The sequence below is a fragment of the Capsicum annuum genome, chromosome 6 (genome assembly GCF_002878395.1).
Source record: "Capsicum annuum cultivar UCD-10X-F1 chromosome 6, UCD10Xv1.1, whole genome shotgun sequence".
Lineage (NCBI taxonomy): Eukaryota > Viridiplantae > Streptophyta > Magnoliopsida > Solanales > Solanaceae > Capsicum > Capsicum annuum.
In genome coordinates, this window is record NC_061116.1 from 37642872 (window position 1) to 37667231 (window position 24360).

Consider the following 24360-nt stretch of genomic DNA (forward strand, 5'->3'; position numbering starts at 1 on the left):
AGAAATTGAAACTTAGGAATCAGACCTTGAGAAATGGAGTAATTAAAGTGTCAAAATGTACTTTGGAAACTTGAATTTTATGTTTTTGAATTTGATTTACGTTGGAGGGGTAAATTTGCATTGAAGAAGGCTGATTTGCACTTGGGCTGAGTTGGAAACTACTCCAGCAGGTGTGGAGCACCTTGGACGTAGATTAGGTTATTGCTAACTTCTTTGGGAAGCGTTGGGGATGTTGAAGCATCTTAGCCACAGATGGAGGGTAGGCTGGTAGCAGATGGTCCTTGTCCCATTATTTTGAGCTGCGTTTGGGATGCTGCAGCAGGTCAGCCGCAGATGGAGGGCAGGCTGGACGTAGCTAGTTGATATATCACTATTTTGAACTTCCTTGGACCTTCTTTAGCAGTTTAGGAGTAGCTCCAAGGAACCTCAGTTGCAGGTCAACCAAACCAGCCTCTTGAATGGGCGAAAAGGCCCTCCCAATGGTCCCCCTTTGGACTCTCTTGTGGAATATCCTTAGGGTCTTCAAAAGGGCGCTTGTACAAACACTTTTATACACATTTTTATTCACTTTTGAGGATCAAACAACCACTTTTTCCCAATAATTCCTCTTGAAGATTTGAATTTCTCCAAGAACACTCAAGAACACCAAAACTTCAAAAATTTCTATCTTTTAAACCGTTGATCGGAATGCGACAAAATTTTGAACCAAGGCTATTTTCAACCTTCTAAACACATTCCAATCATCAATTTGCACAAATTCTTTACTAAAATCTTTAGATTTTGCAATCAACTTCAAAATCTTCAATCCAAGCTTCCAACAAGAATAGAATACTCAAATAAGCTCCGATTTGGCTCAAATTTGATTTATAGACTCGTATAGTGAACACAAATCTAACACTAGAAACACAATATAAACGCAAAATTAAAAACTCATAATTTGACCTAAGAACAAAAATGTGAATAGTGACTTTTTTGGGATTTTTTATTTTTGACACCACTTTTTTTTGTGATTCTCAAGATAACAAACCCAAGAATAGAACCGTGGGAATGATCCTAAGCTCGGCTCTAATACCAAATGATACAAATCGACTCATGAGGACTCAAATTTAAGATTAAAAAAATAAAGATAGATGGAAAGGATAACGAGGATAGAAAGATAGACACAAAATTGATACGGAAAGGGCAATCGAAGGATGTATCAAATCCTAAAATCTCCCTTAATGACTATCAATAGGCACCTAACTCTTACGGTGACCGCAAAGGGGATTTGATCCACATTACAACCAACATTTCTAAGCAAGGTTCAACATATGCTTTTCTGAGCACTCAACACTCCCAAGGAGTCTCGTGAATACATCATGTAAAAACTCATCATCAAAAAAAAACTAACTTCCTAATGAAATGTCTAAGGCACCTATTTATATTAGTTGCTTTTGCAAAACTATCCTATTACAAAAATATCCCAAAAGTGGCTACTTCGGAAATAACCCACAAGGGCTCTTTATTCCTCGTGCCATGACTTTCTTCGGCTCCAAGTTATCTTCCAAACACGACGTTGCTTGATTAGGAGCTCAAAGTAGGTCCTCCAAGTGCATTTTTGAGCTCTTTACTTGACCATGGATTGGACCTCTTTGTATTGGCGTCAAATGATGTCATCAAAAGCTATGATGGCCATTTGGATTATATCAGAAATCATCCCAACTACACTATTTAACTTACTACCGCCCACAAGTTTATTCTCTCCACAACATTACTACCACACCTTAAAATCTACCACACACTTTTTCATGTCCAGTACTAGCTTACAAGTACTAAAGAAAACAAAGTCAAGGGGGTAAGGTCACATAATAGAGTTAGTAGATCTTAATATTATAATATAATCCATTACGATCTTATCATCATGTTCCACTTTCTCACATTATAATTACTTAGCCATGCATACATTTAGACTATCTTCAAATTCCATTTACACCAATGAGTCTCTACCCATAACTTATTGACTAATCTACCCATTTTTATTCACAAGCTATAAATGGTTTCTACAGCCTCTATAATCATCCATTCTGAGATCCTTCCCTATTTTGAATAAATAGTAACATAGCTAGTCACTTCCTTCACAGACAATCATGCAATCTATATTTCTACCACATTGGTCTATCAATATAAAATGGCAACCCATCCCTCAATCAACGGTTATAAAACTGAGACATGTGGATGATAACTTTTATCCTCTAAAATTGTGACATAGTTGATAAAATTATGGTAATTTTTTTCTTAAACCTCTAAAATTGTGACATGTGATTGGTAAATTATTATATTTTTTCTAAAATTATGACATATAGTTGATAAAATTACTTTTTTCCCTATAAAATTGTGACATGTTGATAAAATTATTTTTTTTCTCCTCTAAAATTGTGATATGTAGTTGAAAAAACTACTTTTTTCACACATTTCTTTTCTTATTACTTGGATGTTTACACCTGGTATATCATAATATGAAAAACTACTCTATTTATTGAGTTTGTATTTGTATTTTTAGTTGTTTAACTAATTGATAAATTCTCTTAGAAGTTCTCATTATAATATTCTATTTTCAATAAGTTACATGTTGTTTAATTAAGTCAATTAAGAAGTAAAAATATTTAATATCTAATAGTTTATTTTATCTATTAAATTACTTGTATTTCATGACTTTATCAACGTATCTTCCAGTAACATTATTTGTACAAAATTTTGACTACTTATTCAATGACAAAACTAAAAAGATTTTTTTAAAAAAATATATATATATCATCTTGATTTATCTTCAAATAATTAAAATAATCTTTAAAAAATTAATATTATACACAAAATTCTATTTTACGTGTTTTCAAGTATTTATCTTATTTATTACTATTTTTCATTGAACTTTATTTTTTATGTTCTTTTTTATTTATTATTAAAACCTAATCTTTTATGAGTTTAGTAAAAAATGTATCAATAAAGTATTTAAAAAGATAAGATCTTTTATATAATAATCGATCTTCTTAAAAGCATATTATGATTGTGGAGAACTTTCTTCCGTTGAATGAACATTTCATAACTTTTCTTCTTTTTCTTACTATTTATATTACATAATATGCTATGAAAGAAGTTTGTACAAATACTTTGGGGATGAAAAAGAGGAACAAAATAAACAGTGAAAAATATTTTGAAGTTTTGTAATTATACAAATTTATATTTTATTTTTGATGGACCAATTATGATTTTCATGTTAATTTTTGATTTTTCTAATTACCTTTCACGAATTGAATATAGTTGTTTGTGGATAATTTTATTCACTGCTTATAAAATATTAATAACATATTTTAAATAGTGAAATTTAAATTTTTTGATGATATTAAAAATGAAGATAGTGGTATCAGTTATTATCAAATTATTTTAAAAATATCTTTTTTGTTAATTGAAAATTAATATTCTTAAGCATAAGTTTTGTAAAAAGAACTAATTGATTCTTGAGGTTCATTTTAACCCCCAAAAAATTAATTTTGTATAAAACAAAATTTAAATCATCACATTATTTAGCATAAATTTATGTTATCAAATATTGTTTTACATATTTTAAATGATATTATTATAAAATATTAAATTTCTTGAGTTTGGACCCGGGCTTAGAACGGACCTTAAAAACTACTGTGTGTGTGTGTGTATATATATACTAGATGATGTATCCCGTGCTATGCACAAGTCCAACATTATTTTTGTTAATAATATTTCATGATTTACTGTCAATTAAACATCTTATAAACCTTTTAAAATGAAATAATATAAATATATTTTTTGTAATATGACAAAAACGAGATAGATTTTCATATATTATTTTTCTTTTTTACTATGCTTATTTTTTTTAATTTTTTTTTGAGATTGTAGTAATATCTCCAAACTCTCTACACTTTGTAATAATACTTATCAAATTTGACACTTTGCATGATAATTTACAGTATATTAATTTTTTTAACTCGATTTATAGTATTATTATATAGGTTTTAACCTATTTATTTTATTTTTTAAAATGTTGTACACCACTAACTTTAAAAAATTAATCAAACCGTCCTAAAATATTATTTATAACATAATTTTTTATTAAATTTAAAATATATAACTATACTTCTATAGTATTTTCAGTTGTTTTAAAAATTTTAGTTTCTTTGCAATAGAAATTATTCATCTTTCATACTTTTCTCTCGTTTCGTTTCTTTGTTTATTGAAAGAATTGTTAAGTATATATTCATGTATTTTAAATTTATGTAACATTGAATTTTTAGTGCATCAGAAAAAGCATCAAACTAAGTTTGGCCATAGATGTAGTATACTCCTATGTAATGATACTTCTCATGCTACATATATGTAATGGCTATATATTTTTCAAATTTTTTTTTTCAAATTATTTTGAAATAGTGCATTAATGAGAGGTCTTTTCATATACAATTTGAGAGTATTTTAACATTTTATTATAAAAAAATAATTTGAAACAATTTTTTTTTCATCTTTTTGATTGAATAATTGCCAACTAAATGCAGCAACTGAAATTCAAAACTTGTTAAAATGATATTAATTTGAAATAGTATAATAAACATTAAATTGTAGATTATTTTGAGAATTTTCTATTGGGTTATATAGCTAAGGTGGGAAGAGAGAAGTAGTGCATTTTAAAGAACAAAGAAAAGATTGAATAGGAAATGAGACCCACAAAAAGAGATAGTTTTTAGATGATGAATTTGTATTGAGAAATGACTATAATGCCCTTGGTCGTCCCATAACTCACTCTTCTATAATAATTAAAAAAAAGTGGGGTCATAAGATTTAATAGTCCAAGTATAAATATTTATCTAACTAGATGCCGACAGTCTGTGGTAGTACGGACCCAATATATATATATATATATATATATATATATATATATATATATTTGTTTTAATTTATGTAATATAGATAGAATTTAGATAATTAATCGTATTTTTAATATATTTTTGATATTTAAGTTGTTAACTATTATAATTTATAATAATTTTTAAGTAAGTTTCAAATAATATATATTACTCTCCTTGTTCAAACTTTTGTGGTTTTGATAGTTAATTATATTTTAAAAATAATTTAAATTTTTAATTATTGAGATTTATAATATTTTTTATTCAATTTCAATTTAAGTGGTATTGATATAATTTCAACAGTCAAACATTTATATTACATCTTTTAAAATTTTTAAGTTGTTAATTATCGCGATTTATAATATTTTTACATATTTCTTACAAATATATAAAAAATTATTTTAGATATTTTAAAGTATTAACTATTGCAATTTAAAATACTTTTCATGTAATTTGCAATTAATATATGTTACTCTCCCTATCCAAACTTTTATGAAACTGATAATGAATTATATATTTAAAATAATTTACGTTTTTAAATTATTATCATTTATAATATTTTTTCTTCCATTTCAATTTAAGTGAAACTGGTATAATTTTGAGAGTCCGTCAAATATTTTATATCTTTTAAGTTTTTTAAATTGTTAATTGTTGTGATTTATTGTATTTTTTACGTATTCATTTGGTCTCAATTTATGTGACATAAATAAAATTTAGATAATTAATTATATTTTTAATATATTTTATTTAGATATTTTAAGCTGTTATCTATTATAATTTATAATACTTTTTCGACATCATAATTTACTATTTTAAGCCAAGCTACTGGCTATTATAAATTATAATACTCTCTCCTTGTCCAAACTTTTGTGGCATTGATAGTTAATTATATTTAAAAAATAATTTAAATTTTTAATTATTGTGATTTATAATACTTTTTCTTCTGTTCATATTTAAGTGACACCAATATAATTTCGGTAGTCAATCAAATATTAAGATTGAAGTAGTGAAGCAGACATGTCTTAAATGACTCATAATAACTAATTACAAGTGATATAACAAAATTTCTATAAAAAAGTACTTGTGAAATTTTTTTAAGCGGGTCTCATATAAGTGGTCAAGTTAATATAAAATATCAAGAGTTAATTTATCATTTTATGTCTATTTTATTTTTCTTATTAAATATTATTATATTTTAATACTTAAATGACCTATAATAATTAATTAGAGTGATATAGTAAAATAACAGTTTAAGCAGCTAAAACAGACATATCATAAATCTCTATTTTTATTTTTCTTACTAAATATTATTAATTTTTTAATAATTAAATGACCTATAATAATTAATTAGGGATGATATACTAAAATCATGGGAAGAAGAAGCTGAAAAAAACATGTTATAAGTGTTTATTTTATTTTATAATTACATATTATTAATTTTTTAATATGTTAATGACTTATAATAATTAATTAGGGGCGATATAGTAAAATTACGAATTAAAGTAGTTGAAGTATACATTTCATGAATAGTTTTTTTTATTATTAAATATTATTAATTTTTTAATATGTAAATGATATATAATAATTAATTAGGGGTGATATGGTAAGATTATGAGTTGAATCAGCTGAAGCAGAGATGTCATAAATAGTTATTTAATTTTTATTAAATAATATTAAAATTTTAATATATAAATCATTTATAATAATCAATTAGGAGTGATATAATAAAATCACGGATTCTTACCAAAAAAAAAAATCACGGATTGGAGCAGGTGGAATAACTGAAGAAGCAGGGAAAACAACGGAGAGGTGCTTGCTTCATGACTATATATATAATAGTAGTTATAATAATTAATTAGGAGTGATATAATAAAATTGCAGATTAAAGTAGGTGAAACAACTGAAGAAGTAGGGAGGACAACAGAGAGGTGCTTGCTTTATGACACATATAATAGTAATAGTAAAGTAAAGTAAAGTACAGTAAAGTTGTATGACAAAAGTAAATATAGTTAAAAAAATATAATAAAGGATAAATATATTTCTTTTCTAAGAATATAGAGGCAAACACAATCCTTTTTCCTAAGTTAAAAATTACAAGCTATTATGTGCTTTTAACTTTATTTTTACACCTTTTTGATATAAATATTTTTTTAACTTTTTCAAACACTCTATAAAATAAACAAAAATTATTTAAAAGTAACAAATGCTTAAAAATAAGACAATCAAAACACGCAAATCTCGCAATTCTAAATTTGTAAAAGGGTCAAAACTACCTCTGAACTATTTGAGATAGAGTAAAAATATTTTTGTTAGTTTTTGACTCGAAAATACTCCTTTGTTTGTTTTTTGGCTCAAAAATACCTCTCACCTTAACAGAGTGTCACCAAGCACACCACATGAAAAAAATAATCACATGATCAATCCATATCAGCATCTCATTTATGGAGGGACAAAGTTATCCCTAAACTATTCAAAATGGGACAAAAATACTCTTTATTTATTTTTTGGCTTAAAAATATCCCCCATTTATTTTTTAACTCAAAAATTACCCTCAGTTTATTTTTTTGACTCATAGATAATCTTCACTTTAATGAAGTATCACCAAGCACAACACAAGAAAAAAAGTTGTCACATGACTAGTTCGCATCAACATTCCATTTAATACTCCAATCAGATCCCTTACCCATCCAATTTAACAATTGATTTAATATTTATAGTAGACCCATCTTCAAAACATTAAAACTGTCTTTATAAGTAACGGGTTAAGATAGATTCACCCTTCATTTTTGAAACACCCTAGGAATAGGACCCTTGCAAAATTTCGTCAGTTTTGGACCTATTTAGCTTGGTACGACTCAATGGAGTCACTCGTACCCCTTGGATACGAGTCGTAGGGTGACTAGGTGACTCACTCGTACCCTAAGAAGTATGGGAGGCTTAGCTAATTCCCAAGGTATGATTCATATGGGTAGGAGTCGTATGAGAGCTTACGAGTGTATAGGACAAGTTGTATGATGCATGTTTGAGTTGTCTAGTATAATCTGTCCACCATACGGTTAGGGAATACGATTGAGGTTACCACTCATACCCTTAGGTAAGAGTTAGGAAGGTTAAGCCATATGGAAACCAGTAGGTAAGGTCTTTGCAAGTTTGGGGTGTCACTCGTACCCTTGGATACGAATGGTAAAGTGAATCATACCCCTGAACGTGAATGGTTGTAATTTTCAAGTCAAGGGTAGTTTGCACATTTCCTACTCCTAAAACCTTATTCCCTCACATTATATAACCCTATATGTCCTTCTATAACACTTACTAAAGGATTATAACACATCAAATACCCTCCCAAACACTCTCTTAAAAGATTGGAGGCTAGGGTTTCTTCACATGTTCTTCAAAAGGATCAAAGGCCAAGATTTCTTCTGTGAATCTTTATATATAACACATGTACTCCTTTTCTCATTGTTATTTCAAAATAAAGGCATGTGTATTGTGTTTTAAACCTTGGTTTATGAATCTATAAAGGTGGATTTGAAAATATTGTTGAGGGTCTTTATGCATATGGTTTGGTATTTGTTTAAACTATGTTTCTACATGTTTTGGTAATGGTTTGAATATGTGGCTGGTTTTTGGTTATTTTTTAACTAATGGGTCTTGAGTAACCATAATTATGGTGATTTACACGTTGGTTTTGGCCTGGGTAAATATGTTCCCTCAACATGTTCAATAAAATGCCTCAAAGAACGTTTTTACTCTATTGTTGAACTTTCATTAGAAATCTTGCATGGTTTGGTTTAGTAATGGAACTTTAAATGGGTTTGGATGGGTTTTCATGGTTTTAATGGTTTAAATGACATAAATGCTTTAAATGTTTGGCATGGTTTAAAGGGTAAAAGTTTTAGTGGTCATGATTGGTCTATTTTGAAAATCTTATGGGATACATGGAAATCCCTCAAGTGAATGCATTAATTGAATTGGTTTAAATGGTTTGGAAAGTCTAAAGGATAAATTTTTATGCTTGTGGGGAACATGAAAGTCCCCCAAGAGGTTTAATATTGTATATGAAAGGGCACTTGAAAGTCCCCTTAACCTAAATGGTTTGGCTATGGATAAATGCTTGCAAGTATGGGTGGTATGACTATACCACGGGTTATTAAATAGAATTGGTTAATAAATGGTAATTATATTGTTTGGACATGGTTTTAATTACGCACTAATGGCGGGGTGTATAGCTAAGCCATTGAAGGTAGCGATCCCGGATGGTCCAAAACATAAAACTCATATTTACCGATATGAGAGGTCTTGATGACTGTGTGCATGTGTCACATTTTATATTAGGGGATGTACTAGTTATCCCATGGGATATTCCTGGTCATGTGGCTACACGCACTAGGACCCTTTCAGCAGGGAAAACTAAACCCATATAGCCCGTGGATGGTTTAGGATGACAAAGCTACACATCCCAGGTAATGGTTTTAAAGGAATACTAAACCCGATCCCTTTTCCCGGAATTTTTATATATATACGTATGTTTGTATGCATTATGGATGGTTTTACTTGACTTTGTAAATGACATTATTTTATCCCTATCCTGAGTGCATGCTAGTGTTCACCTACTAACCCATCTACTGGCGGCTGTATACCCACACTATGTAGGAACTGTCTATTCCACTCCTCTTACTTAGTGATCAAATTTAGGTACAGTTAATGTTGGATTGAAGTGCTGAGATTCCATATTTCGAAAGGCATCTATTTCATGTCATGGTTTACTTTTCATATTTCTTATCTTTCATAGACTTTGGTTTTTGGCTATGGTCGGGGGCATGTCCTGACTAGGTACTCTTTGGTTGGTATATAGGCTTTTTATGGACAACTGTGGACTTGAGTATGGTATGGAAGGTTTATGTTATTTATACATACATTGGCTTATTATTATGGTATTTAGTTTTATGGCTTCCGCATTAGTTTGGTTGGTTATTGGGTGGTTGGACTTGATTGGGTTAGTCTTGATTATAGACTTGTCCCAGAGTCACCAAATAGATGAATACACTATCTTGTCCTATGTTTGGACTTCATTCGACTCAAGGTATGTATTTGGTGATTGGGTTAGGTAAGAAGGGCGATTCCCGGTCCTGGCTAGGCTTGGGATTGTCCATTATGAGAAGGCCCTGGTTTGGGTTATGCCAAGTTGGTATCAAAGCTTTATGTTTTGGTGTTCTGGGGTATCCACAAAGTCGTGTCGATTAGTGTCTTTCTTATAGGTGTGCCGTGCACCACACCTATAATCAAGAGGCTATGATGCATTTAGGAATGTTTCACTTTCTTGGTTATTCTACTTTTGGGCCATGAAGTCTAAGTTATTGAAATCTTATATGAATATCCTTTGGTTTACTCTTCGAATTATACCTCCTTAATGATCTAAAGGTTCTTGGAAACTCACCTGTCCCACTCTATGACAACATAGATGGATCTAGTTTAACTCATGAGGCACAAACCTGGTCACGGTTTGCAACTTCTAGTTTTCCTTGTGGAGTCCCATCGGTCTCCACTGACCCTATCTTGGGAGGAGGAACTCATTCTTGGTTATCTCAAGGAGAGGTTACCAATGTTAAGTTTCGATATTCTATTAATCTATGGACCCAGATAGTGGAAACTCTGTCACGCCAGTCCAGTCCTATTGGTACGGGGAGGAATGAGGTAAGGTTGGAAATAGGTAAGGTAAGGTGGTCTCGGTTCTCTGAACTAAGGGCTGGCACTAAGGGCTGCTACTTTAGATTTTGGTATTTATCGGGATCGTCTCAATGCCCTTACTATCCCTCAAAAGTTTGAGGCATCTTTTGATGCCGACACTGATGTGTTGAAAAATCTTTTCTTTATGGTGTGTATAGGTTATTTGGTTTAGGGTCCTCTCTCTCTCTCGTGACCCTACCTGTGGTTTTGCATTTTGGTTATGGCTCTAAGGTTGTTTTAGATTCTTTTTTTTTCTGATTACACCCCGGTAGGTGATTCTGGAATTGCCAAAAGAGACTATAGGTATGTATGGTATCTACTGGTAGTAAAGGGGTGTTGATGTATTTGTTTGACTCAAATGTGATGGATCTAGATGTTATTCGGGGAAATGGATTGGTTATACTCATGCTATTCATTATTAGATTTTTTGAAATCCGTAAGAATTATCTTTAGGCTTCATAGTAAGTTGGTTGTAGATTGGGAGGATGGTTTCGTTCCTTAGCTATTAAGGGAAAGGTTATATCATGTCTTAAAACTCGAAGATCGCTTTTAAAAAATGGGTGTCTTAATTGCTTGGTTCGGGTTAAAGATCCTAACTTCAAAGGTCCTTCTTTGTTTTGGTTTCGGTGACAAATTAATCTTTTAAGGTTTTCCTTAACGACACTCATGGTGTCTTTCTAATGGGTTATTTTGGGATTGGTTTTGTTTAGGACATTTGTCCAATTTCTATTTTTTCTTTATAGAATGGTTCCAGTAGAGTTAAAAGAGCCTAAGGAGGTACTAAGGGATCTCTTAGATTAAGATTTCATCCGCCTTAATATTTCTCTGTGGGATGTTTTCACTCTTGTATGGTTAAGGGAAATGGTTTTCCCAGTGGTGACTAAGGAATTGGGAGTGTTCTCCTTGTGGGGTGGACTTTATAGGTATATTTCATTTGATATGAGGGTACTTTGCTAGTCATACATGGTGGTTGGTAGATCCTAGGCTTGAATATAGATGCTTGATCTTGTTAAAGAGAGTATGTTAGGCTGGGATAGTAATGCAAAATTTTTAAGGTAAATTAGTGGGTTGGATGAGGTTGGTGACTTGAGGAATACAATAGTGGAAAAGTTATGCCATATAGGCCAGGAGTTTAGGTTGAACTTAGAGATTTGGGGGGTAGGGGTCTAGTCATTGGATAGGTTGGATCATGGATCTTGTATGTATCTTTGTCCCTATGCTTGTAATTTACTATTGGCATGAAATCAATTTCTAAATTCATAGTTTTAAAAAGGGGTTTTGGTACAATTGGAGTGCTTTGACATGATTACTTATGTAATTGATTTTCCATGGATTATGATGCAATATTCATGTTTTATAAATATTTTGAATATTGTGGGATGCATGAAAATGACAAATGGATTTCGGGGCACTATGGTTTCCCTAATTACTTGGTTTTTGTTTTAGAACTTATATATCCTCAAATTGCTTATGAAATTTCCAATAAAGATGATTTTATCATATGATTTAACTATTCTTAAATCTTTGCATTGCTTAAAGGATTAAGGAAACATGAATTAGTTTTGGTTGGACTCAAATGATTTTTGAAAGGCCTTGGTGGCCTTAGTTTGATTTTGAATGATTTTTATTTAATTGGAAACCTTGGAGTTAATTTGGTCTAATGGTTTTTGCATGTCTATGTTGGGTTCTAGATAGCATTTGGTTGAATAAAGTTTTGGGTATATAAGAACCAAACATCTTTGGTGGACGTCTTCGGTGACATCCATTAGAGCAGAGTATTATACTTGTAGGTGTAATAGGGTGAAGGTTGATGGTTAGTCTAAAACTTTCTTTAATGGTGGACTTCAAGAGAAGGTCAGGTTGCATATTCTGGTGATTCTCTTCTATCAGTTAAGAGAAGTACTCTACTAGTGTTGTAGGCATTCTTATAACACTTATGATTAAGGTTCACATCTTGCATTTACCTTATTCCCTAGATATAAGTCTTGACTCTACATTGTATTATTTATGGTATAAGTGGTTGTGTTTCTTTTGGTGTCTATTTCAAAGGACTCTTTTTGTGGTATGGTTTTGTCAGGATGATTCTCTATTATGGTGTAGGTGGTTGTTATGAAGTACTTCGTGCATTTGGTGTCATGTCTTATTTCGAGGTCTTGCCTTGGGAGGCATGGATAATTCTTGTACTTAAGTTCCTTAATGACTATCTTTATGTTAGGATGGTAGTGGCTTGGAGAGAATGGTAACATTTTGCAAATGGGAATATAAAAGTCCCTAAGTAGGAGAGAGTTTAAGATGGCTACTAGAGTTAAGGTTTAGAGGTGAGGTAAGGTTGTCATGATAAATGGTTAGGAAAGGAATAGGTGGTGAAAATCCATTGTGAAATATTAAATGATGTTAGATCTTTGATGGATAGATCATACCGCGGATATGTAAGCGGTAGGCTTGATTGTTGTGATTGGTAGATATACCTATGCTTATTTTAGGTACTAAAGAGGTTTGGTAAGGCATGGTCTTATGAATTGTCTTCCTAGCATAGTAGTTGCATGGATTTCATAGGTTGGGTTTTTTGTTACGATTGTTAAATATGGTTGGTCCATGTCCTTTACTTATGGTTTCCATGTTATAATAGTGATAGAGGTGGAGCAGTGTTTTGGGATAGATGTAAGGAGTATAGCTCAGTGGCTTAAGTTATCTCCTTTGTGTTTTGGATAGGCTTGACCATGGAATTGGTGGTGTATAGTTAGACTCAAGCTCTTGTAGTGATGTGTCTCAGTAATTTCTAAGTTGGATTAGATTTGCTTTTTAGCGTAGGTTCCATTAATTTGGTATCCTATGTGTTTGTGTTGGGGCAAGGTGTAGTTGGTTCCATTGGGTGGTACTGGTATCTCAAATTCCATATTCTCTAGAGAGAATCTTGGATCGATAAGTTCACCCATTTTGAATGAAAGGTATGGATTCAGTAAAGGTTCTATGGTGGAACTAAAAGCCTGAGGAAGCCATTTAGGATGCGGAAGTGGACATGAAGTCCAAGGATCCATGTTATTCCTTTGTTTAAAAAATTTATGCATAGGGTGTGTGTTCTTTAATACTTCTTTGTTTTCAATACGAATGGCATAGGACAAGTCGTACGATGCATACTTGAGTTGTCTAGTGTAATCTATCCACCACACGGTTGAGAGGTACGAGTTAGGGAGGGTAAGTCGTATGGAAACCAGTAGGTAAGGTCTTGGCAAGGTTGGGGTACCAGTAGGTAAAGACATGCTAAACCCGGTCCTTTTTTTCGACATGATTATATATATATATATATGTATGATTGTATGCATTATGGATGGTTTTATTTGACTTTGTAAATGACATTATTTTATTCCTATCCTGAGTGCATGCTAGTGTTCACCCACTAACCCGTCTATTAGCGGCTGTATACCCAAGCTATGCAGGAACCGACCATTCTACTCCTCTTGCTTAGTGATTGGATTTGGGTACAGTCGATGTTGAATTGAAGTGGTGAGCTTCCTTAGTTCGAAAGGCATCTATTTCATGTCACGGTTTACTTTTCATATTTCTTGTCTTTCATAGACTTTGATTTTTGGCTATGGTCGGGGGCATGTCCCGACTAAGTACTCTTTGGTTGGTCTAGAGGCTTTGTATGGACAACTGTGGACTTGGGTATGGTCCAAATGGAGGCCTTGAGTTGAGAAATGAAGAGCAGAAATGTGGAAGAGTTCAACCTATATACTAAGAGATTTTTGTTTCCTCAAGATTTCTAGTCTGCATCGATTTTTTTTAGATAGTTTAAGTGAATGAAGGGTCAATTTTTTTGAAGACGGATCGGGTACAAATATTAAATGGGATATTAAGTTGGATGATTAAGTGGGTTGACTGAGTATTAAATGGGATGTTGATATGGACTGACCATGTGGTTATTTTCACATTGTGTGCTAGGTGACACTCTATTAAAGAAGGGTATTCGTAAGTCAAAAAAACAACATAGAATTATTTTTGAGCCAAAAAATAAATAGAAGAATATTTTTTGCTCCATTATAATTTTGGCCCATTTTCGTAAATGAAATGCTGACGTGAAATGGACATGTGATAATTTTTTTCACGTGATGTGCTTGGTGACACTCTGTTAAAGTGAGAGATATTTTTTGAGCCAAAAAATAAATTAAAGGGTATTTTGAGTAAAAAATAAACGAAGATATTTTTGTTCCATTTCGGATAGTTGTAGTAGTTTTGGCCTTTTTCCATGTTGACTTTTATCACAAACTGACAAGTTAGGACCCGTTTGGCCATAATTTTTTTTTTACTTTTTTTCGAAAAATTATTTCACTTCAGTGAAAATTGGGGTGTTCGGCAATGAAAATTCCAAATTCAATTGCAAATTGTTTTTGGTTTACTTGTTTTCACTTTATTTTCATCTTTATGTATTGTTACACATGATCCTATTTTATTTTATTTTTTATAAAAAATACTCTATTAATTTCAACCAACAATCGAAGTTAAATGCCTAACTACCAAATTGCCCATTTCCCTACTTTTATTGATAAAGGACCTCAAAATTGAAGGCAACTTCAATTTTTTCTTCTTCCTCAAAATCTCTTCATTATACAATGAAACCTTAATCCGTTCATTCTTGTGATTCTTTATGTAATACCAACAACGAAGGCAATATTATTATCTCCTCTTACATTTGACTATATCTTATAGATAAATTAGTTAAGTTGGATGATTTTAATAGTTTTAAAAAATTAAGGATATAAAATTATATATTTTTTTTCAAAAATCTAAAAAAAAAATTAAAGAGAAAAAAAAATCAAACACAACTTCAACTCGAACGTCAAACTCCAATTCCAACTTCTGCTTGGTCTCAGCTAACACTCATCGTTGGTAACAATTTTTCGACAAATATTAGGGCACCTAAGTTCATTGATAAAGCTTTCCACTAAGCCGCAATCGAAGATGAGGAGAATTATTGTGCGCAAATGCAATGCTATTATTCCTTTCATCTCTTCCTTTGATATTCCTCATTCTCCTTTGACAATTAGACCTTATTCTTCGATAAAAGGTAAAGTTAGGGTACACATTGTTTTATCCTTTTTTGAATTTTATTTAAAAGAAAATAATTTTGACCTTTTTAAAAATACTTCGAAAAAACTTCAGAAAAATTTTGAAATAATTGTAAGAAAATTATAGAGTTTGCACTTGATTTTTATAGAAAATATCAAGAAAAAATTTAAATGAATTTCAAAGACTCCAAAATAAAAATAAATCTTTAAAATAAGAGAAATTGAGTATGAATTTAATTAACGTTCTAAGAAGATTTTTAAGGTACTTAGGAGCGTCCGTTTTCAAAATGGTTCACTAAAAAATTATTTGTTTGACTAACTTAAAAAGAGTGGTTTAACTTTGCAAAATGGTTGATTTATAAAGATATTAAAATTATTTATTTACATATTTAAAATGACATCTCTTTATTCAAACTAGAAATATTCTACTTGAATTAGACCAAGTACTTCACTAATTATAGAAAGTTAGTTTAAAAAAAAAGCTTAATTTCTTAGGTTTGAAGAAAATTACTTCAATCTAAATAAACTATTAGTCATATGAACTTGTTTTGAGGAGAAAAAATGAAGGAACCAATTTAATCTATTTTAAACAAGATGAATTAGGTGAGAAAAATTATAGATTAAGAAGGAAAATCAAGATAGAGTAGAATGACAACAACACAAGAAACTACTAGATTAATTAATTAAAGTTAATGTTAATATAAATAAACCAGAATAAATTATAGTAGTAAATTACAAGAGAATAAAGGATAAAGAGTTGGAGTTGGGCCCCTTTTTTGGCCCATCAATAAGCTGCCCAGTTTTGGGCTTCAAATTTTATAGATTTTGGGTCCATTTTCATCCCCGTATATCAGCTATATTTCACAACCTTTCCTCCTTTGTATTTTTTTGTATATGTCCACGTACACACTGTATATTAGTGTGAAACCTGCTTATTTTGCTTCCGTTTTTGCTATACACAACATAAAAATGCACAACTACTAATTCCCAGGGTATATTCACTATATATAGATGTATATCAACATACACAAGGCTTTGTTTCTTGCATATCAGCCTCTTTTTGGACTTGACATGGGTCTTGACTCGATGAAAGTTGGGTTTAACCTGATAAAATACGGGAAATGAGAGTCCGACAAACTCGATGAGGGAGTTCATGCAATAAAAGAAGATAAAGAATTAATAACATTTTAAGAGGACTGATGTTAATTTTAATGGTTAAATCAACATCCAAAACTTAGCTTAATCGAGATAGCAAATACATTTAGAATTTCATGAAAGATAGATAGTTCTACTATTAATGTGCGCACAAACAAAAAAGAAAATGAAACCAACAGAGTTAATCCATGTAGAAAGGCACAATATTCAGACAAAGAAAAGAATAATGAAACAAACCTCTCAGGCTATATGACAAAAACATTTCCTTATATACACAATATTTAAAGTATGAGGATAGAAGTCCACTGTTAACATTTTGAACTTTGAATAATTATACATATTTTATATAAAGAACAAAGAACCATCAATTCCTTGGAGTCCAACAATAAAATAAACCAAATAACAACAAAAATGTTTATGTAAATCTAACTAAGTTTTTAGAGGAAAGTAAAGCAATGAAGAAACATATTATTTATCAAAATAGACCAACTAATCAAACTTACGTGATTTAGGTAGAGGAAAAATAATGAGATAATGCTCAACATGTCAATGATCACACATATTTATCAGAAAATTGGAGGTGATAAGGACTCTTAACCAAGTGTAGCAACTAACCTTAAGAACCTGCTACTGTTCTTACGACTTTTCACTAGAACAGAATTAGAGGAATGCAACAAATCTTATAGCTTAATCCATTTAAAATATTTGAATAAAATCATATATATATTCAACAGCTAGTCAAGACAAAAATTATTTTATTTCAAAATAGAACAAAAAAAAAGGAAAAAACAAGAACCTGACTTAAACATTTAAAAGGGAAAAAAACATAGTCAAGTTATCAAAAGCTAGCCAAGACAAAAATTATTTTATTCCAAAATAGAATAAAAAAAGGGAAAAAACAAGAAGCTGACTTAAACATTTAAAGAGATAAAAACATAGTCATGTTTTAGGTGGAGGACAAGATGCGAAAAATCCGATTGAGATGGTTCGGTCACGTGATGAGAAGAGATGAATGCCCCAGTTCATAGGTGTGAGAGGCTAGCGTTGGATGGTCTCATGCGGGGTAGGGGTAGATCAAAGAAATATTGGAGAGAGGTAATCAGGAGGGACATGGAGCAGTTAGAGCTCACTGAAGACATGACCTAGATAGAAAGATCTGGAGGACATGGATTAGGATAGAAGGCTAGTGCCAGTTTGGGTCGTTGGGGTAGGGCATTACTTGGTAGGTGTATTATTCTTGTTAGGCCAACTTGTTGCAGGCTTTATTACGAATTTCTTTAATATTCCTTGTTTATTTTTTCTTGGGGGTGGCGTATTTATGTCTTGTCATCTTGTCCCATGCTTTATTACGGATTTATTTATTTTCCTTGTCTTGAGCCGAGGGACTATCGAAAACAACCTTTCTACTTCTCCGGAGGTAGTGGTATGGACTGAGTACATCTTACCCTCCCCAGACCCCACTGTGTAGGAATACACTGGGTTTGTTGTTGTTGTTGTTGTGTTGTTTGAATACAAAAAAATCCCTTCTTCACACTATAACAAGAAAAAACTTTTGGATTATCTGATTAAGATTTTCATAAGAAACAAACACATATTTTTTCCAACATAAATATTTGAGCTTTCATCCTTTGTTGGATCATAGTCTACACATAATGAATAAGGAGATTGACAATTTTCTACATGAACATAGAACATTATGAAGCTATTCTAGGAACACAAAATTTCACTTAAAGTTGTAAAATAGATATTAAATACACACTGAATTAGGACAAATTAAGAGGAACATTACCTTTTTGGAGCAACAAACTTAGGACAACGAGCCTTGATGTTGGACTTCACTACTGGAGTTTAAATTCCAACCCTTCAGAGTTTCTTTTTTCATCTAAATCGAGTTTCTAAGTCTGTTTCTTCTAGGATTTTGGTTGCGTAAGGTTAGAATCACGCACCTCCCAAGACCCAAAATTTCCTCCTAATAATTCTCCCCTTTCTCTCTATCTCTCGCTACTTATTTACAGGAGAAATTAGGGAAGAAAATTTAGGGTTTCAGATTTCAAATTCGAATTTTGAGTTGATCTTCCCAATAATTTTTGAAATCCACTGTGGGATAAAACCATTAATGGTATCCATTGGCTTTTTGCCAAAAAGGGGCGAGCATGGTCTGAAAAACAAAAATGGTTGATGAATTTCTAGCCATTCTTAGCTGTGCGAAAGCGTAAATTGGTAAAAAGGGACTGCTAGGTTTCTACTGTTGATGCCACTACTATTTGTACGTTGTTGGTGTTATGTGTTGTCATTGTTTGCTGTTTGTCATGTTTTAGGAGCTGAGGAGAAAGGTTAAAGGGGAAATGGAGATTGGGCTGGACCAGGTCGGTCTGATTGGGCTTGGTTGCTATTGGGCTGATGGGTTAAGGGAGTTGGGTTTAGGGCTAGGTTATTTGATAAATAACCCAAATTTATAATTTTAATCACTTTTATTAAATTTAAATCATACTGAAAATCAGTTGGTCAATTGCATTTCAATTATGGTCAAATTAATTTTAATTATGATCAAATTAATAAATTAGCTAAAATTAAAATAAACTCTAACATGAATTATCATCCAGTTTAATCAGGAACTTCTCGATTTAACAAAATCAAATAAATATTTTTTAAAATAAATTATTTTTGAGAACAATCATATTTTAATCAAGATTTTGCCCATTTGAATTGATTTCGAGATAATCCTCGATTAAAATTTAATTTTCATAATTGTACTATTTTAGATGGATGAATATGAAAGATATAATTTATGCTTAAAATGACAAAATTATCTTGATATGTATTTTGAAAATATTTTTATTCGGATAAAATAAATGTTGTAATTTTATTGAAAACCGAAGAAACTCAGAATGAAACTTAGTCGTGGAGGGAAAAAATTAGGTGTCAACAACTACCCCTCCCTTTGGGTAGGGTGAATGCAAGTAACCCTGGGCAAAGGTAGTTTGACATTTCTAATTTTGTCTGACCACAAATTCATTTCTCGAAAGAGGTTGATTTTCTCATAAATTTTAAAAAATTATTACTGGGCCCTGGTATCGGGTTTCCTACATATCTCAGACTATATGAGAATTTAGGTCGCTTTTAGTTCACAACTCTTGATTTTAAGCATGATTTTCAAATGAATTCACAAGCTATCTTAATTTTTGAATGTTTTGCAAAATCAGAAGGCTAGGGAATAAGAGAATTGGGGGGGAGGGGGGAGATTGGAATGCAGTCAAGTTTTCCACATGGAGATTAGCCTACATATCCCTAAGACTTATGGAATCAGACTACCTATAGTTCGACTCGAACGGTGAAAAAGGTAGTCTTTTATGCTAAGATAACTTTTAGCTCAGGATGGGCGACGAAAAATTTAACTTAGGGACTAGGGGATTGTAATTATCTCAAGTACAAAATATGAGGCCCTAAAACATGTAAATATGAGCTACATGGACATAATTCCCCAAGATCTAGGTGTATCTCACCCGGATTTGAAGGGAAAGAAAAGTTACTTTCAGCGTGAGTTTAGAAATACTCCAAAAGCAAAACTGAAACCAAGATCCCAAAACACCAATATGTCTTCTGATAGAGATGTGGGTTGATGGTGGTGGAAGTTACCTTTAAGCTCAGTTCCAAAGAGTTTGATATTCTTCTTCGGACTGTGTCCTAGTTCGCTGCTAAGAAAAAGTTTCATGTTATGCGGCATCCTTTTTGGAATAATCCGTACTTGTGGTTTTGGTTTGAGATTTTCATCCTGTCAGATGCTCTCAATAATGTCTTAAACAAAAATTGTTAGTGATAAACATAATTCACTAAGGGGTATATAGTTTTCTACCATTCCTCTATATGTGTTGCTATCTGAATAGTGAAGTCGTCCTCTTATGTACCTGTTTAGAGGGCGATAGTTTTTACAATAATAGACACAAAAACCGTCTTGGTCATTAGATAAAATAGTTGTTTTGACGGCTGAAAAATATTTCTTCAAAGTGGGGTGGTCCTCTTGAGAACCGACAATACTTTGTATAGAACGGTCCCTACAACCGCATAATCCTATGCTGATGTGGCAACCCTTTTGGTCACTTGTAATGCTTCTCGTATGTGGAACGATAACATCTTCAGCTATCGATAATGATCTTTTAAATGTGATCTCGGGTAAGTCTTGCACATCTTTTGTATCGATATGACTTATAGATATCCCTTGAATTGTCAACTTTTGGCAATCTTGCGCATCATTTGATGTTGAATATGAGGTGACTTACAAATATCCTTTGAGTTTCTAGCTTTTGGGTAATCCTATACATTATCCAACCTTGGATAAGAGATGACTTATAGATATCCTTCGAATTGCTAGCTCTCAGGTATTCCTGTACATCATCCAAGCTTGGATACAATATAACTTATAGATATCCCTTAAATCGATAGTCTTTGGGTATTCCTTTACATAATCGATCTTGGATATAATGTGGCTTATAGAGAACCCTTGGACCTATCAATTTGATAATGTTGCACATTTTTTAATAAGGATTTAGTTGTGACTTATGGATAACCTTCAAACTGTCGATCTTTGGGTAATCTTGCACACTATTTCGTTAAGATGTTGTGACTTACGAATAACCCATGGATTATTAACTCACAGATAATCTTGAACACTATTTTATCTCAAATAATGCGACCCATAAATTACCCTCGGATTGTCAACTTATGAAAAATATAGTCCGTCATACATTTTCGAATAACGACTTATAGACATCCTTTGAACCATATATTTCTTGAGATCTGATGGTGAATGCCATTAGACCTTTGCTAATTAATTCACTTGAAGCTGATGAATATTTCTCAATGCCAATTTTCTTTTCCTTTGCGTGATTTGATTAGATATGAATGCTTCATAATATCCTTTAACGCCAGACTCTTTTTTCTTTACGTGATTAATGGATATATATATATGGAAATTCTTTAAAATATCCTTTAACACTATACTCGTTTTCCTTTATGTGATTAATGGATATACATGGAAGTGCTTCAAAATATTCTTTAACACTGGACTCTTTCTCCTTTGTATGCTTAACAAATATAGAAGACATTGAATCAATCATAGGCATCAAATGTAATTTGGAGATGCCCTTGGATTGCTATCTCTTCAAAACTAGTCGGAGAAGGCAATATGGTCTTCAGGACATGACCCTTACGATATGGCCTTTATGGTATGGCCCTCTTGGAATAACCTTTTTGGTATGGAACTTTTGGCATGGACCTTTTGGCGTGGCCCTTTTAGCAGGGCCTTTTCCGCATGGCCCTCTCGGCATGACCCTCATGGCATGGCCCCTTTAGCATGACCCTCTTGACATGGCCCTATCAGAATGATCCTTATGGCATGGACCTCTCGGTATGACCTTTATGGCATGGCCCTCTTGGCATGATATGATGTAGTAGGAATATAAGGATGATGCAAATATCCATGCAGCGATTGTAGAAAACATCACATTGATCATCCATTAGCATACTGGACCTTCTGCATATACCATTTTGAACGTTGCATGTTCTTTATAATCTCTAATTTTTTGGGGTTTTACATAAGTTATCATTTTACTTTCCACATCTAATGATACCTATAACCACAGAAAACTTGTTAGTTTTGAGAAACTCAACTATTTTTAGCTTCCTGACCATTCTTGCCTTTTATTTTTGGCCTTCAGTTATTTGGCTTTGTTGTCTTCCTTTAAACTAAAGGAATATACTGAATAACTGGTGCTTTTGTTGTTTTTTTGTTGGCTGATAACTTGCATCCATAGAAAAGTTGTTTGTTTTTGGTAAAACTAATCTGTATTGACCTCATTGGTCTTCAACTCTTGTCATTGTCATTGTTGGGATCTTATCATCTTTAGGTGTTTGTCATCCCCAGGCTCTTTCTTTGACTTCCTGATTTGGTGGGTGTAAGGAAAAATAATAGCATATATTAATTTAAAGTAAGTATTTCTTACAAGTAGTTGAATTTTCAAAAATCTTTTTATAAGATTGGGAGGGTTTTCTGTTAATTAAGTCATGTCATGTACTAGCTTTAATGAACACTTTTGGCTCGAGGCAGGGGCAAATCTGTCATTCTGTCAGTGAGCTCTGGGAATCTTTTCATTTGTGGATGAGAAGTTTGGAGATGAGCCTTTGTAGCAGAAGGTCCATGAAGTTGACTTTGCTTTTTTGGTGCCGAAATCTTTATGTCATGTCTTTGAACTCTTTAGTACGGTATGGTAGAAATTTTGAGGTCTTTCTCAAAATTTTTGCCCCAGTTACTGATATTTTCCTCAAACTCACTTTTACTATATCCCCATGTGATTTTTCATCTGGATTGCTAGAGGTTGATCTTCTTTTTCTAAATTTTTGAGATTCCTTCTCAAAAATGCTGCCCCAGTTTCTATTTTTTGGGGTGATATGTCCAAGCTATTGTGGCGCCTACATATCCCATTGAATAGGAATCAGGTCAAATGTAGTTCCTACAACTTAAAAGACAATAAAGATATAACTAAAAAGGTGACCGAAGCAAACAAATGCCATCTACGTATCCCATGTTTAGGAATTTAGGTCAACATGTAGTTCAAGAGAATAGAAATATAGTTTTCTAAGGGGTTGAACGAAGCCGACATAGGTTGCCTACTATCCTCTTCTTGGAAATTCAGGTCAAACGAGTTCATACATAAGGATGGGAAATTTTAAAGCTACTACAAAGCATAAAAACAATTCAAATAGGAAAGCAATTACAAGAAAATAAGCACAAAGAAACACCATATCAAACTTAGTATCTCTTTACTGCATCAGAGTTGATCGGCTTGGGCTACCTTTGACCATCCATCTCAGACAAAATCAAGGCTCCTCAGGATAGCACTCTGTAGACTATATATGGCACTTGCCTATTTGGAGCGAACTTCTCCTTGTATTTATCTTGGTGAGAAAATATGCATTTTTGTACCAATTGTCCAATCTCAAACATACAAGCTCTTACTCTTTCATTGAAAGCATAAATCATTCATTGTTGATATAATTGGCCATGACATACAACGCTAATCCTCTTTTCATCGATCATCATAAGTTGTTCATGGCAAGCGTAGACCCATTATTTATTACTCAATCCTACTTCTTGGATGATTCTTACAGATGATATTTCGACTTCAGTGGGTATTACTGCTTTCGTCCCATAGACCAACATATAAGGAGTTGCCCAGTTAAAGTTTTAGCTATTGTGCAATATCCCAGCAAGGCATAAGTCAACATGTCGTTCCACGATCGATGACTATCAACCATCATTCTTAAGATCTTTTGATATTCTTGTTTATAGCTTCTACTGCTCCATTCATTTGAGGGTGGTATGTGGTTGAATTCCAATGAGTGATCTTGGTCTGTTCATATATCTCTTTCATCAAATAACTATTCAAGTTTGCTCCATTGTCTGTGATGATTGACTCGAGTATCCCAAATCGACAAATCAAGTTGTTCTT

The 24360-nt window shown here is 32.2% G+C and overlaps 1 pseudogene; it reads left to right on the forward strand.

Annotated features, from left to right (window-relative positions):
* The first annotated feature begins 252 nt into the window (after nucleotides 1-252).
* LOC107874381 overlaps nucleotides 253-24360 on the forward strand; it is a 64653-nt pseudogene continuing 40545 nt past the window's right edge.